General features: G+C 33.4%; 1 long non-coding RNA gene across 1 annotated transcript; it reads right to left on the reverse strand.

Moving 5' to 3' along the window:
• Positions 1-849: 849 nt before the first annotated feature.
• LOC130446720 (uncharacterized) lies at positions 850-7399 on the reverse strand. The gene is made up of 3 exons (XR_008910179.1): positions 7286-7399; positions 3240-3635; positions 850-969 (listed from the first exon to the last, which is right to left on the reverse strand). It is a non-coding gene; the product is annotated as an uncharacterized LOC130446720 (long non-coding RNA).
• Between the last annotated feature and the right edge of the window lie 11804 nt (positions 7400-19203).

The raw sequence follows: 19203 nt of genomic DNA on the forward strand, positions 1-19203 counted from the left end.
TATTGGGTCTCTCTTCCTTTGCGATTTTCGCCAGTCGATCGTCGTCCATTCTATTGACATGATCTCTCTATGCTCTTCTTCTAGTTCTGGCCCATCTCACTATATCCGGAACGTCACATATTCTTCTAATTTCATTGCTCCTTATTCTGTCTCTTAGTGTTTTCCCTGTGATTGAGCGTAATGTCTTCATCTCGGTCGTTCTGAGAATCCGCTTAGTATTTGCAGTCTGACTGGTCTGACACAAGTTTTATATATCCGTGTTTTGCTTTGGATACTTAAAAATTTATTACTCCATATCACTCCATATCCAAATAATAGTACATTATGTTAGTAGGAGTAGAAGGCCATCATTACCGTTGAGCCCAGATTCTGTTCAAACTGGGCTAAACATATAATGGGTCTCCTGTTCTGAGTGACATATACTATTTTTTCTTCAAGCATAAAAATAACTTGACTCGTGCGATTTTCTTTTCAAAATTTGAACGTTTATTTAAGAAAAACATGTACAATAGTATTATTCAAAATATTGCCCATCTAAAGCTATGACTTTTCTCATCTTACTGGCAAAATATGGATCCCATCCCTAAAGAACTGCGCCAGCTTGGCAGTCAAGAATGAATCAAGCCATATACTGAAAAGACGTACAATAACAGTAGCTTTCCAACGCAAGTTCGGAGTATTGGAACGATGTAATATTATACAAGTTACGTTATCTCTTATCAAACCGCACGAATTTTATTATATCCAATACATTGAAATTAGTCTTCTTGAGACATTTTTACAAGAAACACTTTTCAAAACTGACAAACATCAAATGAAATCAAAATTAAATGACGGTTTCTGCCTACTTGGTTACAATGTCCATAGTAAGACGTTGCTATCGTTTCTCATTATTTTGTTACTAGTACAATAATGAGCGTTCATTATTACACTGGTAAGAGAATAGGTTATTTTTACGATCTATGCTGCCTAAAACAATATAGTTATTATTATACGCTGGAAGAAAAAAATAATTTTTGAACGACGGCAAAAATACAAAAGCATAAAACAACTTTTATTCACAACCATAAATGCCATGCTATCATTACTAACGTCATTGAAGATTAGAAAGTGTCTTACAAGTTTTCAGGGGACACCTAAAAACTCTAAAGTCTGATACAACTTTGTCCTCTCTATTGTATCGAAAGCTTGTTTATAATCTATGAATAGTAGATGTAGATTTTGGTTTTGATTATTGCTATGAATTCTTTTTTAAAGTAAAAATCTGGTTCACTGTGCTTTTCCCCTCCCTAAAGCAACCTCGATATTCACCGATATCATTTTCAATTTCCCCCGGGATCTGGCTAGTAACACAATATCATCTGCATATTCTAAAATTTGATGCTTCCGGTGATATATCAAACTTTTTGTCGGTGTGCTTTTTTTGATTATCTCTAATGTGAGCTTATAAAGTAACGCGGATAAGGTGTCTCCCTTCATCAATCCTCTATTTCATTGAAAACTTTCTGATAACCGTCCTTTAGATAATACTTTGATCTCAGTTCTATTCAAAGTCAGTTTCACCAGTCAGTTTTCAGGGGACACCTAAAAACTCTAAAGTCTGATACAACTTTGTTCTCTCTATTGTATCGAAAGCTTGTTTATAATCTATAAATAGTAGATGTAGATTTTGATTTAAATTATTGCTGTGAATTCTTTTTCGAAGTTAGAATCTGGTCAACTGTGCTTCGCCCTTTCCTAAAACCACATTGATATTCACCGACTTCTTAGATATGAATTGATCCCGTTTCCCATTATCCTGGCCAAAACTATATACAGCGTTGTTCCAATCATCTGGTAACTACTCTTCTTCCAAATTTTTCTTATCATTCTGTAGATCATTTTATGCAGCTTTCGCCCACCTATTTTTAAAATCTTCGCGGTTCTGTGTTATAGTCGTAGAAAGAAATAAAGAAGTATGTACTGGTATTTATTATATTATTCATATAGCACTATGTGTGTTCTTAACTATGTAACCTTTTTTTGCTCATTTGACTAGAACTAATGGATCTGTTGATTATAGCAGCAAATGTTGTTTCTAACGTTAAGTGGTTCATTCTCTTACTTCACGCACTCTCTCACGCAGTTTCTATTGATACTGCGTAACTTTTATTATTCAAAATATCCAATCCAATTCTGGAGCCCCTTGATACTTTTAGCATTTAGTTTCAATGATGTCTACAGACCTGAGAGATCAAGATGTGATATCGAAAGGAATTGGACATATTGTGCATGTTTAGAAAAATCCACTGATACATACAAGATAAGTAGCTGCTGATAATTATTTCATTTAAAACATCCGCATCCATAAGATAACTGTAGAAATTTAATACTGTTCAGGAGATAAATGATGATTTAATTTAATGAAAATAATGTTTCTCAAAAATATTCATTTCTACGGTTAGGCAAAGTTTACCCTAGAAGAAACGGATAATAAGCAAAATGATATTGGATTCCAGAAAATCCGCAGTTGGAGCTAGCATAAATAGTAACAAAATTGATTTAAGACAACCTTTTTCTGCTAATGTTAACAACAAATACATCAATGGAAACATGGTGTCAACCAGTGTAACTTTCTTAATATTATTATTGCCAAAGGTTTACTAGCTCAGTCCGAATTGGTTCTTACTCTTAACGATTTTATGTCGTAACTAATGTTTCAAACATAGTCGATGGGCTCCAGTATATTCAGTATTTTACCCTTTCATAATCAATATAGGATTGAAATAAATAATGAGTTATAGTTCACAGTTTTGGAAAAAACCGCTGCGAATATAGTTACATGGTGTATCAATTAACACTTACAAATAAGTGAAAAGTAGGTATGAGGATGATGAAAAATCAATTTAATCTTTTGCAATAATCCAATAACGTCCGTAGAATTTGTGGAATCCAAATAGCAGTCCCAAACTAGTCATCTAATCGAGTAATGTTAGCCGGAGTCATATAACGGAGAAATTATTTCTCAAATCCAGTCAAGACGAAAGATTTGTCTTGATCGCTCAATCTCCACGGCTAACACTGTCTCTACTAACAAATTCTAGTCCATATATTGCGATACGTAGCAAGGGCTCCACGCCTAATATTTAGAAACACTACATTATATGTCAATCTACCTGTTTCACTATTCGGCTAAAGAATTTAATAAATGAAATGAAAAAGTGTTTATAAAAATATACTACGAAAAGAAAAATAATTACCTCAAGATTAGAATTGAAATTTGAATTTACTTAAGTAGCTTGATACGGATTAGCTAAGTCTATAATATACGTATTAGCTTTCGTGATGTTTATTCTTCCTTTCTAACAGCAGCTTGTTTTGTTTGTGTTAAGAGTTTTCGATCGAATTGAAAATATCGTGGTTGAGTGTGTTAGTAAGTAATAAAAAATGTAACTACGTTTTTGATATAGTTTATATATATAAAATTATTAGATGTGAGAAATAGAATCTAATGGAATTTTGTTTCTGTGTGTTTCAGTTTTTGCCGTGAAGATCGTAACAATGACAAGTACTCAAATTGGGTCCTACGCAGTATCCTCCAAAGTGTCCAGTCTGTTGACAATAGCTACTGCATGGTACAACATTACATCCACTATCTATAACAAAAATTAATATCTCAATAATTTGTACGGTAAGAGTATGATAATCCACCCCAAGACGATCATCATGAAACTCTATACATAGACTAATGATGATACGAGAAATCGATTTATCATATCTATTTTATACGGAAACATTTACTTCCGGAGATACCGAAAGTGGCTATTATCTCAGGAAGCCTAACAGATGTCGAACCATGGATAACTTTGTTCAATTAATCTCATCAAGATCTATCTGTGTGTGAATAGTCATGATGATTGACGCACGTGCAGAAGAGTTTCTGTGAAAAAAGTATGCAAATTCTTGGCTCGTAATTCGTTTAACTTTTTTTCGTACGTCCAACAGTCTGGCCATAGAACTACAAAGTCCAATAATTTGGAGTTTTGCCCCAAAGTGCAGCGATTTTAATAAAATCAATGACAAGTGTGGTAATCGATGGCTAGTTGCCTATATGACTCATGTGTTTTTAGAAGTGAAGACAAAAGATAGACGGTTTCTTTAGATAACCAAATTTGCTTTGTTTTATTTTCATTGTTCTTTCAAACGAAACCATATCTAATAACCCTATCGTTAACCCCCATAACTACCGTCACTTTATAACAAAAATAAGATTTCAGGTTAGAAATACCAACTATTTGTCAATGGCAACAATTTTCCGATAACCCTATTTTAAATTTAGAGCACTCATCTTTAGTTTGATGAATTAAATTTTCTTGTCAGTGAAATTACTTTGCCCTCCTAATTTATGACAAAATAAGTCAATAGAAATGAGGACTTGATCAACGTTAGGGTGTATGCAGAACCGGACTTAGGCATGGGCCAACCCGGGCGTGCGCCGGGGGCCCCCGCTGCGGAGGGGCCTCGCGACGGGCCATATAGCGTATTGTGTATTGAAAATGAGCTACTGAAATCGATTGACTGCACTAGTGTTATTGAAGAATTTGTAGGTAGCAAAATAAGGAAAAAATGTTTTTAATTTATGAACGTAATTTTGTACTATTTTTAGTTAGAAATAATGAATAAATTGACTATAATGAAAAATCAACTTGATGTAAGAATTCACGTAAAACGCCCGCCTTACATAGGCCCCTGAAATATTTTGGCCCGGGGGCCACGATGACTCTAAGTCCGGCTCTGCGTGTATGAATGAGCGATTATACGTTTGGCGACGTACAGTTTTTTGGTAGGTCCAACGATAGTGCTTTCCGATAACTACGAGCTGAACTCAGGTAGATCATCTATCAGCTGATTGTGGATTCTATATATGTATGTATTTCTTGCAGCGATACTGGAGAACTCAGTGTTTACAGCCGATCCATCAATCCCAATCCTTTTAAAAAGCTTAGAATGTGGGATGCCTTTAATTGACAGAGATCTTCGTCTTCTAGTTCATATGTTGACAGGTATAGTGCTCTGGAGTTCCTTAGTGTTTCACACTTCGAGAGAATATGGATAGAGGTTTCGTCCTCCGTGCAAAAAAATGTGGATCCTAACTCACAACCGGATTTTGATCACAATTCCCGAACGCCACGTTTTATTTTCGGATTTTGCTCTAAAGTTTAATACTAACAAACTATTTTCATCATGAATAATGTCTATTAATTACACTGCTCTTTAGAATTAATAGTAGATAATAATTTAAAGGGAATAAAAAACCATAGACAAATGAAACAACCTGTCGCGTTTACTCACCGGTCTAACAGAGCAGAAAGGATCTATCATATAACTACGATCCGATTAACTCGAACAGTTCCCAACCAACAGTGAATGTGATACGGATTAGTTTCTGAACGTTCAGATCATGTTGGGGTTAACCCTATCGTGAATTCCGAAAAGTCCTAATTTGTTTAGTGGGGGTATCCAGCTCGTTTCTCAAAAAGTCTTCATATAACAATGAATCAATTCGGGATAGTTTTAGGTTTATAAATAAGAATAGAAATACTTTGAAAAGCATTCATGTGGTTGAAGGTGGTTTTCATCATTGTGTAAAGAGGGCAAATATTAATTCCGAATGATCATTTGAAGATCAGGCTTTAAATATGAAGCGAGCTAATGGCCGCAAAGCTTCTGCGGAAAACGTATTTTCAAAATTTAATTGAGAAAAAAGAATCATTTGCAATTGTACCTTATAAAGATGCTAGGAACGCACGTACAGCGAAAGAAAGAGGTCTCCAAGCGCTTTCAGAGAATACAAAATTCATTTCTGCAGCTTTGGCTACTGAAATGATATTGTGGAAAAATTTTATGAAAACTCGCCGGATAACTTGCAGTTGAGCTCGCGTTGTTTGGTAATGAAACATCCTTATGTTTAGCTTTCAACCCGTCGACTGATAACGTTTATCCAGTAGTCTACCAGGGTAGAAATGATCCTATCATATGACCACGATTTGATTAACTCGAGCAGTTTTCCAATATAGTGAACGTGATTAGTTTCTAAACATTCAGATCATGTTAGGGTTAATCTTATCGTAGTTTCCAAAAAGTCCTAATTTGTTCAGGGATGATATCCACCTTTTAAAGTTTTTCATATAGGCAGAAAAAGTCTTCAAATAGCAATAAATTACTTCGGAATAGTTGTAGGTTTTGAAATAAACGAAGCAATTGAATCCTCAACCCCCACGAACACATCATTCTGTGAAGAGCGCAAATATTAATTTCGAATGAACATTTGAAGATCAGGCTTTCAATATAAAGGGAGCTAATGGCCGATAAGCTTCTGCAGAAATTGCAAAATTGATTCAGAAAAAAGAATCATTTGAAGATGTACTTTATGAGGATGCTAGGAAAGTACGTACAGCTAAAGGAAGAGATCTACAAGCACTTTCAGGGAATTCAAAATTCAGTTCTGCAGCTTTGGCTACTGAAATGATCAACAATATTGTGGAAAAATTTTATGAAAACTCGCCGGATAACTTACAAAGAAATTTTACCAATCACCTGCTTTTATCTAGCATCACTTTTCAAAAACGAAGACGATGATTAGGGTAAGTTTACGGTTGAATACAACACCATATTCTCCAAAACTGTACAGGGCGTTGCATATCTAAATGCCAAGACAAGTGTCCAGTGTGTCTACTACAGAAGATGTTGACCAAAAGAATACCGAATATTAAAACGAAGCGATCGTTCTTTGCTTTATATCTGAATTAGAATACGACAGAAATTTTGTATAAAAATTTTCCAATAGGCATTAACCAACACAGTAAATGGACAAATCTAGTGCTTAAAGTATTAAGAGACTAAAACTAACCACGCTGTTGAAGTAATTGTACAAAATTCGGAACCAATTTCAAAGAAGTGATACAAATTACTGGTCATTCTTCATCTGAGTCTCTCAAGCCATACCTAAAGCAATAAACATCGTCTGAGAGCAAAAACGTTGCTGTGCATTGGCGATATAACTCAATATGAATACAGTTTTACCTTAGATTGACAGCTGATATTAGCGTAAATTTAGCAATCACAATAAATTCTGTTAAATAATTGACTCCAAAGTTCACTTTATTCGAACTTTGTATATATACAAAAACCGTGAAAAATTACTTTTTTAGGTAATTGACAGTCGAATAAATAAACTACATATATTGTATCTGTTACTCCTCATATTTTAATTACCAATGATATTATTTTTTTATAAAAAGCTTACCTGCGAGAGCCACGGCAAAAAATACTAACAAAACGAAAAGTAAAAGAAAATCCTTCATTTTATAAAAATGTATCTTAACTGAGACGCCGTTTCTGTTTTAAGGATGAACTTATTTTGTTTGTAAACAAACTGACAACGTCTTTATATACCGTAATGAGATAAGCCCCGCATATATTTAAATAGAAATAAAATTCCCCTTGTACGTATTCATTAACCGGTTCTGTGAAATACATGATAATAAAACTATGTTTATCTTTTCATAATTTTACTTAAAATAGTATGATTTTCCTGGGTTTATTGACAGCGATTTAATATGTAATTAAAAAAACGTGTGTTTTTAACTGATTTAGGACATTATTAGGAAATAGAAGTATTAGTTTACTATTACGGTTACTAAAACTTTAAATTGCTGGGCTAATTTTCAATTTGGTAAAGCGAGTTTGAAAACTTTTGGCGGAATAAGTTTATCCAGAATGTAGCTGGTATAATAATTATATTTCAACTCATAGGAAAATATCTAATAGTAATGGGTATCTCATTTATATCATAAATAGTGTTTCGTAAATAATGTCACTTTGTTTATTACAGTTGAGCCCGGCTAATCCCAACTCATTGGGACCGAACACTGTTCGGATCAGCTGATTGTTCGAATTAACCGAAAACTATTTTTTTGTACAGCGATCAGTCCCCTGTGGAATCGTGCGTGTTGTTTAAGTGTGAAGATACAGTACTGTAGTGTTTTTTGTTTGTTATATTATTGTTTGAAAGGTTAGTGTTTTCAAGTGTAAAAGGAAACTGGAATGGCTACTAATCCTAAACATAACACCTTAACTCTTAAAGACAAACTGGAAACATTAAAACGTTCGGATAGCGGTGAAAGATTCATAAAACTAGCAAAAGAGTTAAACGTTTGGAAAGCCATAATATGTGACTAAAAAAATCGGCAAACAGCGTCCCATCCAGATATTGAAGAACTTACTTGCGGTGAGATAAAGGCAGCCTTTTACCACCAAATGTGACACCTTTAGTACAGCCAATGGACCAGGGAGTTTTGCACGCGCTGGAGTTGAAGTACCGAAAACTATTTTTGAAATCTTTAATTGAAGACGATACCATCCCTTTGAGACAAAAGTTTAAAGAAACAAACGCAAAGGATGTTGTCTATTGACTCTTTGGAAAATGTTACAGTTAAGTAATAAGAAAATCTTGAAATAAACTATGGACATCTTTGAAATTTGAAGAACAGTCTACAAAAAATGACACCGTTAACCTGATTCCACTGCTACAGAATATTCCAGAATATTGTGAGATTGCAGTCGAAGCAGACGTGAATGAATGGATGGTGGCAGATAGCGCTAAGACTTTGATAGATGATGACATCATAGTCGCTGTAACGCATAAGCAGGCTCAGTGCAATGAAGAGGAGAAGAGCGGCGATGAGCAACGGGAGAGGAGAATGTTTCGTACCATGAGGCAGCAGCTGCGCTACTTAGAGTAACAGTCTACTACCACACCCGCGGATGTCATGGGGGAACTATGTAGCTAAAAACAGACTGTCAAAGCTGTAACAAATGACAATGAAGGATTTTATGTCCAAAAAGTAACCAGAGTTTATTCTTTTGCTCAGTACGGTATATACCTACAATCTTTTTCACTTTTTTCATTTCTTCTTTTGTTTATTGTTTGCGTTGTGTCAATTTGGACTGTAATTATTAAACAACATCATGTGGACTGTATGTACTGTATTTATGAAAATTTTCTGGAACGTATTCGAATTAAGCTGACGTTCGGATTACCCGTGTTCGGACTAGCGGGACTCAAGTGTAAATATTCATACAAAAAGACTTAATATTAGAAGTACAACCCATCATATTTTATGGTTTCAACCAAACTTGAGAGGTAGAATTATTCTTTGGGCTTTGCAGATAGTTGTTGCACTGCATTTTCATCATCTATTTTAGATCAAATTTTTCCCACACAAGAATTTCGCCTTGGATCTTAAATAGTAATCTAAGGTTCGAACTAAATGCTAGATGCGGTAGATCTGGGTATTTCTCCGATAAAACCTCATATATTCGCGTTAGATGCTCACTATAAACCTCGGCATTGATAGTTCGACCTTATTGAATGATTTCTAAGTAAACTAAACCTTTATAATTCCACCTGTCACACAGCAAGACTTTCTGCTTAAATAGGACCATATTTGCGACGGGTTCTGGTAATTCTTCTTTGTCCACAACAATTTAACAAGTGGCTGGAAGGAAGAGCAATAGATAAAGATAGAATAATAGTAAATACCAAAGATAACAAAAATAATTTAGAATATATTACATAAGTGTCATAAATTTAACATTTTTAATGCATTAAACCATTAAGAGATGACGATTACAAACTAAAGTGTTGAAAATGTTATTTATAATAATGTCCAGAATATTTGGAACATATTTGACAACATAACAGTGCCTGGCAATTGCCATTCAATCAATAATATATTGATCGATGAAATCGTCAGTCAATCAGTAAAGAAGAAGAAGAGTTTCTATAACTGTGACTTTGATAGTTTTCTAGCTCCAAGATGTACAGAAACAAGAAGGGCATTTTCCTAAACATACGTGGGTAGTTTTTTCAACTTTTGCGAGCCATTTACAAACGTCAAGTTCATATAAAATAAAAAATTTATGACTTAAGTTTTGAAGACTTGAGGTTATGTAACAGAATAATCACCAAAAAGATTAGGACATTTATTGCATCCTAAGATAAGCTGCCAATGCCCCTTTAAAAAAAGTTTATTGGATTGAACTGGATTGAACCAACAGTAGTGTGCCGATCAACTCGTTTCGACTTTTGATTATGGAGCATCATCTCGAATCACTGTGTTTAGTTGGTTTGCCGAATTCAATCGTGGTCACACTTCGCTACAGGGTAAATTCCGTGAAAGTTTTCTAAAATCTGAAGAAAACATCGATACTATGCGTAAACTGATAATGCAAGATCATCATGTGACGTATCGTAAGAGTCTTTCAAGACAAGCAATCCAACAAAAGTTGTTCGCGCACAAAGCACTTCGAAGAAAATGGGCGCCTGTTTTTTCTGAATAACTGGACATGTCGCCACCGTTCCATCAGTGCAACGTTGAGGATCAATTATGAATGATATACCAGCATTTATCTGCTAGAAGTGTTTGAAAAAAACGGGTAAACCAATCGCAGAAGACAAATTATTCTCCACCACGACAATGCGAGCTCTCACGCACACACGTTTTTGAACAGTCAAAACATGGAATTTATGCGTCATTCGCTTACAGTCCTTGTTTGGGACCTGCAGATCAAAAATAAATTGAGAGGTTAATGTATTGTGTACCTATTGTTTTGAAGGTACTTAAATCAGAAAGGAAAAATATCAAAAATTCATTAATATTTGTTCTCATTTGTCTATCTCAAAACTTAAGTAGAACCCCTCGGAGGATTTGCGTTGTTTTGAAGTCTTGGTTGGTTTAGGAGCGCTGTTCTCCTAGCCATGCCTTCAATTCTTAAAAAAATGAAAGTTGCTGGATGTTATATTATGTCTGCGTGATGCATTAACCAAGATAAATAGAAAAAACCATGAAAACTTAAAAAAAAAGCGTGAAAAATACATTTTTTGGTGATGGTCATTCGACATCATCTAAAATTGATAATTATCACACAAGAGACGTCAAAATTTGATTTTATCTAAACGACTTTGTCTATTTTATTATCAATTTATATTCTATTCGATGCGCTCTTTTCGTAAATGTAAACTTTCTCATCCACAAAAAAATGTTACTTTTAATACAAACCCTTGACACAAATATCTGTTACATAGGAAAGGCAAAGACACTTTTTGAAAGTGAATTTTGAAATGAAGAGAGGCCGATTGTAGATGCGGAAGTCAAGCCAATGATAGGGATAGGATATAAAATGTTCCTTGTATTTCCATATCGACATCAACTTAGGACCAAAAATGAATGATAAACCTACTAAAGGAATCGGGAGCTACAACAGAAAATATAATTTATCAATATGGGAAAAAACAATGGGAGAATTGGATAAAGAAGAAGCACCTGCAGATCAACCATCACTCAATATCTAGCATTGTTCCACAATGTAGAGCAGAGTTTAATTTTTATGTGAAAATAATGTAAAAGTGTTCCACCTTATTAGCCTGATTTAACCATGCGTAATTTCTGGTTATTTCTTAACTTAAATACACATTTATATATTTGACGTTTCACCACAGAGGATGATATAGATGAAGCAACTCACCAATTTTTTTGAGAGCATTTTAAAAGATGTGTGACAATTTTTTAAGTTATGGAAGATTCAGATATAAATTTTTTGTACCTCAAAATTTATATCTTCATACTCGTATTATAGAAATGTAATTATTTCTGATTATATTTGGAAATATACAAGTATATATTCTCATTATTTGCTCCGTTTCCTTTGAAAACAATTTGAAAAAATTGCTTTTATTAGAAATTGTACGTGATATAAAATTAATATAAACAAAGTTTTCAGTTCCTTCACCTACTATAATTAACTTTTATAGACTTTACTTAACTGATATTACAATTACCAAAGGAACAAATAATGCTTAGATATTAAATTCTACATATGAAATAAAAACTTAATCAACATTATGTTACAATTTTTATCTGTGTACAACGATTATGGAAGTTAAAAGACCAAAGCTCTCGAAATATGTACGAATGAAATATATAATAAAGTCCCAATTTCGTCTCATTCAAATTTCGTCTATGTTCCTCAGGGATTTTTACCACAAAGGAAATAAATTTAATAATTTTTATTTGCTTACATTCTAGAACCGAATTATCAAGAAAACCTTTTTGTATAAATACGCGTTTTTTGATCAGCGAGAAAGTTAGTAAATAATTGGATGTCATAGTGAATAGATGGAAATAGTGAAAAGAATTAAAAGAAATTATATATTAATTTAGTATTTACTCCATAATATATTGTTTCTAGTTTGAGTATATGAATAAATTAGTAAGTCGTGGTAAAAGTAAGTGAGAGACAACTCGTGTATAAATTACCCCGCTGTTAAAAATAGTTTGAATAAATTAGAAGAAAAACATGTCACAGGTCATCAATCGATTACCATATTAATTATTATGTCTTCGATTTTGTAGAAGTCTGTAGTAAGTACCATACAAGAATACAAGCCAGAATTGCAGAAAGGGATAAGCTGCCTTCGTACCGTGCCTGTCTTAGTCTGAGCAAGTTTGATTTTTTGAGAATAGGACCAGAATCAGCTGGGAGCTTCTATTTTATTTGGAGATACAAAAAATCTAATGATCTAGAATTTGAAATACTTGTATTATTAGGAGAATTCAGTCAAGGTTCTTAGTACATTCACAAGTTGTGGCGACGTTTTAGTGAGGTAAAACTTAGTGCCCTTATTGAGCTAGATACGTCACAAGTCCAAGGTATTCGCAGGAGTAAAATTATTGAGTTGAGTTTTTTCTGAGAGACATATGTTCAACAGTGGAGGTCTGATATTTAAAATGAAAATTACAATGAGGTAAGATACAGACGGGCGGCAATGGCATTTGTTTCCCGCAAAAAAAAACCATGATCCGTTGGTGTTATGTTCTAAAAATAATTTTATTTTACATTTCACCGAGTTGACGACTTTTTATATATACACATATAGCGAAAGATGTTTTCATAAAAATCCCCGTGTACATCGTGACAAACCTGTTCAGCAGGATGGAAAGTAATAAAAGTTTGTTATCATTTTGTTGAGCATTCGTTTATTCCTCTTCATTTTTCTGCGGTTAATAAAATTATTCATTCGTTCTGCTGATTATTTAGAACACTTTGTATTCTATAAGCTGTATATTATGTATTTTTGGAAGCAAATGAGTTCAACTACAGTTTTATTCAATAAAATTTGTTATTTCATATGTTTCAATGTCTTGTTTTACAAAGGTTTTGAACAATATCAAATTGTTAATATATTCTTTCAGATTATTTATTTCAGATCTCTTTCAATTGAAAATCAAGGCAATTACCTGATTTCATCATTTTATCATCAGTTTTACCCACACTATAGCTTCTAAAGAACGTAATTATGTGGATAAAAATTAGTGATAATAAATCTACAGTCTGTAGTAATTACTATATCTTTAAATTTTTGATTTATCAACGTAACCTCCCTTCGCTTTTATCATTTTTGTGCACAATTTTGGCATTTTCTATAATAATTTCGACAAATAATTGTCGTCTGTTTTGTTTCATTTGTTTTTCAGGATATTCCAAAGATGTGAAGTGAAAGTAGTGCTTTTTGACTTCCCTGGTTAATCAGACAACTGTGACGGCTGAATCATTAATTTCAATAAATACTTCTATTCTAATTATTTCAAATACTCTTCGCATAGTTTCGAAATTTCCCTTTAATAGTTTTTATAGCCTCTTTCATCCAAGATTGTCCAATTTATAAGACGGCTCCAAACGCCCTTCCTACAAAGCATCTCCAAACCATCACTAATCCTTCGACGTGTTCTATAGTCGGGAAAATACATCTATCTAATATATAATCTATTTATAGATTCAAAAACCTTAAACTATGATTATAAAATAAAATTCTCCCACTTCTTTAGCCCACTGCAACTTCTTGATTTTATTTTGACGTCTTAGAGGTTTCTTCACTGCCATTTTTCCAAGAAAGCCAGCTTCTCTTGATCTCCTTTTCACTGTAGAAGTACTTGAAGAAAAATTTTTAGATTAATCGATTTGAGCTGATATTTGTTGTGATATTTCGAGGCTGCCATGAACGTTTTCTATAGCCAAAGCTCCTGGTGGATGAAAGTTTTTATGTTGTAGTCCACGGTTCATCGATGTATTTTTAATTCGGTGGAAATGGTACAGTTATTTTCGCCTAGAATATGAAGATTTGCAATTTATGCACTAGTTTCAACCGATAGTGTCTTGGATGTATTCATTTTAAAATTTACAAGTCTGAATTTACTGGAACGAAAATAATTCATATACGAACTTCACAAGAAGATGTCTTGGCCAGAAAAGTGTAGTTATAGCTCATTATTGCGTCTCACAGGGCTAATTGGGACTAAAGAATAACAAATACTACTATTTTTGGTATGTAAGAGACCTTTTCGACCTCCAATCGACAATATAAAATAGATATTTGTTAAAATGTATGATTCTGTGAGAAGAATTCTTAATAAAGACTTACATTTCCAACTGTACAAGATGGGTATTGTGTAGGAACTGTCAGGTCTTTGTATTTATATAAAATCACAATGTGGTGAGAAATTATTGTTTTTTGTTTTTTGAGAAGCATGAAGTTGCATTTTCAGTGAATTTGGGCCACTATGGACACATGTTGCAGGTTTTTTTCCAACGGCTATATGAGTTGGACATTTGATCACACCATGACAATGCAACAGCAAAATCATCGATGACTGTTTTGAGGGAACACTTCCAGTAACACCTCATCTTAATCAGAGAGGCGTTTTGCAGTGGCCGATTCGATTTTTCCCTTATGATATTTTTTATGTTTTTTTTTTAAATATCCTTTATTCATGTTAACCTTCCTCGGACCCTCAATATTTAAAGAGCACTATCCAAAGATAAATTGCCAACATAACACCTGGTATGCTATAAAAATCACGACAAACGCATGAAATCGGTATATTGAATGTATCGAGAATTGACATTTTTATTATCACTCAAGTCTTGTAACTGACACACAGAGGGCGCTGTTATTATCAAATCCATATGACATTTATGGAGTACCAGCTTTCAAATGACTATGTATAAAATTTCATGACATTCCGATGAGTCAGAGAAAAGTGACAGCCATTTAAGTGAAGCTACTTTTTGTTATTTTCAAACACTGGATTTAAAACAAATTCGTGTGTTAATTTATCATTGCTTCTTGATAAAAAATACTGTACAAGCTCAACATTAGCTTCAAAAGTTTATCTGGACTCATCGAAAAGAACCATTTATTATTAGTTTGCTGAATTTAAACGTGGTCGTACAGACACCAATGATGGTGAACGTTCTGGTCGACCAATTAAGGTTCTATCTAATCCTAAATTTGAATTGCTTGGGATAGTTGAGGCTGTAAAGATATCAGAAGGCAGTGAATTTACAATTATATAAGGAAATTTGACCATGAGAAAACTTTTTTCGAAGTAGGTGCCGCGTTTACTCACAGTCGATCAAAAATAACAACGTGTTGGTGATTCAGAGCAGTGTTTGACCATGTGTACACGCAATAAATCAGATTCATTCGCGATATGTGTGAACTGCAATCGGTAAACCACGTCCGAAGCATCTAAAGGCACAGTCAGCTGTAAAGGTTATTGCTTCAGTATTATGGGATGCACATAAAATATTGTTCATCGACTATCTCCAAAAGGGAGAGACAATCAATAGAAAATACTACATAGAGTTGATGGATGGCTTGAATGCAAAAATTAAGGAAAAACGGCCTCATAAGTCTAAGTAAAAACCACTGATTTACCAAGACAATGCAGTCGATGGCAACGATGGTTGAATTGAACGAATTAAACTTCGAATAGCTCCCTCATCCATCATGTAGTCTAGGTTTGGTTTCCAATGACTACTGGCTATTCGCTGATCTCAAAAATGCTCGTCGATAAGAAATTCAGCTCAAATGAAGAAGCAATTGTTGGAATTGAGGCCTATTTTGAGGCAAAGGACAAATCCTTCTACAATCACGGCAACGAGAAGTTAGAGAAGCGTTGGAATGATTGTATTGGTCTTAAAGTTGATTATATTGATGATTAAAATCGATTGTTGGTAAAAAATGTATTTTTCTTAGTTAGTCACTCGAGTTATTGACTGATGGTTTACCTACATTGTGAAAAGTTAATTAAAGTTTTCAAAAAAGTAAGTTATGATGTCGCCCACTGTATACGAAAACCTTGAACTCGAAATTGTCTACAAAACTAAATTAGAATAAGAAATAGAAGAAAATAGAAGAAAATCAAAAAGAACATCGAATGTTAATTTGAAAAAACGGTTAAAGTGAGACATGAAAAAAATCAATTCAATAATTTCTAAAACTATATTGAGCTTTATTTCACTACATAAATATGCGGTGTCCTTGTCAAATTTGATTTATTGCACGAATAAGAGGGGATTATCTCAAAATTAGGGAGCTATTAACATATTAATGAGAATGTATATGTATATGTACATATTTTAAACCAATTGATTTAATTTCTTGTCGGTACTTTGCTTCTTATGTACTTCAATGCTCACTTCTAATCTGCCATGTTGTAGCTCCCTTAATTTGAATAACTGAAAATAAGTTCGAATTTGTGGTATTGCAACGCTCTCATTTGATCTTGAAGCGATTAAATTCAATTTACGTAAAGGTATATAGTGCACGGCAAGTTAAAATCCTGAAGTTTTACTGTTTTAATTGTAGCAATTATCACCTTAACACCTAATTGATGACTATAAAGAAGAATCGTTTCAACAAAAGCCGTATGTAACTACGAAAGCGTAATTAAAACTTAGATCTAACTTATTCCAACAGTAATTTGAGAAAACGTGAAAACTTTCTACAAACATCCGGATAAACTTACCTAAACCTACGTGTTTTCTCCGCGTTTGAATTTATATTCCAGAGGTGCACATTTGAAATTACTTTAGGACTTCCACATAAGTTTTATTATGTATTTACAATGACAGGTTTATATTTTAGTTTAAAAGTTTTTGTTGAAATTTGACATGCATTTTCAAGAGACACTTCCTATTCGGCATCAGACAACTGTTTAAATGTTTCTTATTTAATATCTCACTTAATGCGTTCAAAAAAAGGTGTACATTAAAAAAATTGTAGATTATCGTGAATATAGAAAACCAATGAAAAAGTTATATTATTAAAGTATATATTGAAAGTGATATAAGTTAATATAATGTTGCGATAATTAAAATTGGTAGCGCTGCAAAATCAATATGGAATATTACCGACATAAAAACGTCATGGTATCTCAGTAAAACTATTATAGCACATGAAGGGGAACAAGTTTGAACACGATGCAATCAATGACTTTGTTACATTTTAAGTATCCCGGCTAACAATAAATGGATTATGGCATACAGCATAATCTCAATACAGAGAAGATAAAATATATGCAGATATTTCTCTCTCCCCCCCACAAAATGTGGAATGCTTCGCAATGGATCTGAAAACGATGTATCAATTCTTCTTGTAACGCTTACTTACGTCACCAGCGCCGATCGAGTTTTGCCCGCAATGCTAATGCGGCATCCACACCACGTTAATTTGTTTGTCAATCTTATCACGTCGTGTTGTATTAGTCGTTCTTTTTGTTAGGATCTTCTAGATACTTTTAAGTATCGCTAAGGGGGGAAAATTACGGAAAAATGTTTTGATGCAATGAAAAGGTACAGTAGAAGGAATACTGTTTTATCAAATACAAGTTATAGGTTTTGTTTTGAAGATAATTGCGCGGTACTTTTTAAAATTTTTTAAATAGCATATTCAAAATTTAAAACTCACGATACAGGTAGCTTGACTTATTGTAACAATAATTTTAAAGTTTTACTAGTATTTTGATTTTGTTTTTTGCATTGGGAGCTAACCTGAATATTGTTAAAGAAAAAAGGGGCAGCTCCGGTTATTAAGAACTAATAAATTTTATAATACACGTTTAACATAGAGCAAATTTGACCCCTACATTTTTGTTCAAGTTGGTTGACACCTTTTGCAAGTTATTAGGCAATAAATAAGTCCTACAAAATTGAATTAGCTCCAAATTAAATGTAATATATTTGTTTGAACTTTAAAATTTGGTATTTCACAATCAAGAGGTTCTCTGCACAAAAAATCTTCTTGTTTTTGCTCGATGAATATGTCATTCTATCCATTTGTCCATTCATCTGGTCTTTGTCCCTGATATTAATCGTTATAACCTCCCTTCTTCATTTTTATCAACAAATCAACTATTTGTCATCAAAATAGCGACAAGTCACTCTAGCCTGTAACATTTCCTACACAATAGGCACTGATGGCGTAGTACCTATTTGGAGCGGATCTCGGGCGGTATAAAATATAGAAAACTCATTATTCTAGTGAAATCAACTTTTTTTTTAGATATACCAAGCCCAATGGTATTCCAAACTATCTCCTACAGTTAAACATACTTTAACAGATGAAAATAAAATAGACAGATTAAAGTTTGGTCAAAAGTATCACCTAATGCTAAACTAAAAGGAACTGTAGAGTAAACTGTAAAAGTAAAAGATTGATTACGATCGTAATGTTTTTGGCTGCAGTGACTGACCTGGAATATGACCATTTGTATATCTATAACCTTTTCAAAGAAATTCCAAGAATCCAAGATATCATTTCAAGAATAAAACCTAATTTCCGCCAGCATATAAAAAGAAAACAAGATAATCCAAAACCCCATTTTTCTGATAATGTAGCAGATATTTTCACATTGCTGATGGCTGGAATATTAAATTTAAATCACAACCAGCTAACATAAACAAACAAACAAACCCACATACATAACTCTCCTTTGGACTGGAAGAAAGATGCTTATTTAATAAAAATTTCATTCGACAAAGCATTCGAACCTCCGATCTCCGTGTTGGAAACCAAGCACTTCGACAACCTTACCAACTACACCATTATGGCTCGATAGAAGTTTCGACGATATGTAGGTATCTAAGCAGCGAAGCTATTATAAGAGGGTGGTTTCAATTGAATAAATATAATATGAAAAAGCCAAAAAAACAAGCTTTCGTAGTATATTCAAGTGAAAAATAAATAAGTTTTGAAAAAACCTTGAAGACACAATTTTAAAGAATATCAAACTAAAAAGTTGAAAATCGTGAGGCGCT

The sequence above is a fragment of the Diorhabda sublineata genome, chromosome 7 (assembly GCF_026230105.1).
Source record: "Diorhabda sublineata isolate icDioSubl1.1 chromosome 7, icDioSubl1.1, whole genome shotgun sequence".
Classification (NCBI taxonomy): Eukaryota; Metazoa; Arthropoda; class Insecta; order Coleoptera; family Chrysomelidae; genus Diorhabda; species Diorhabda sublineata.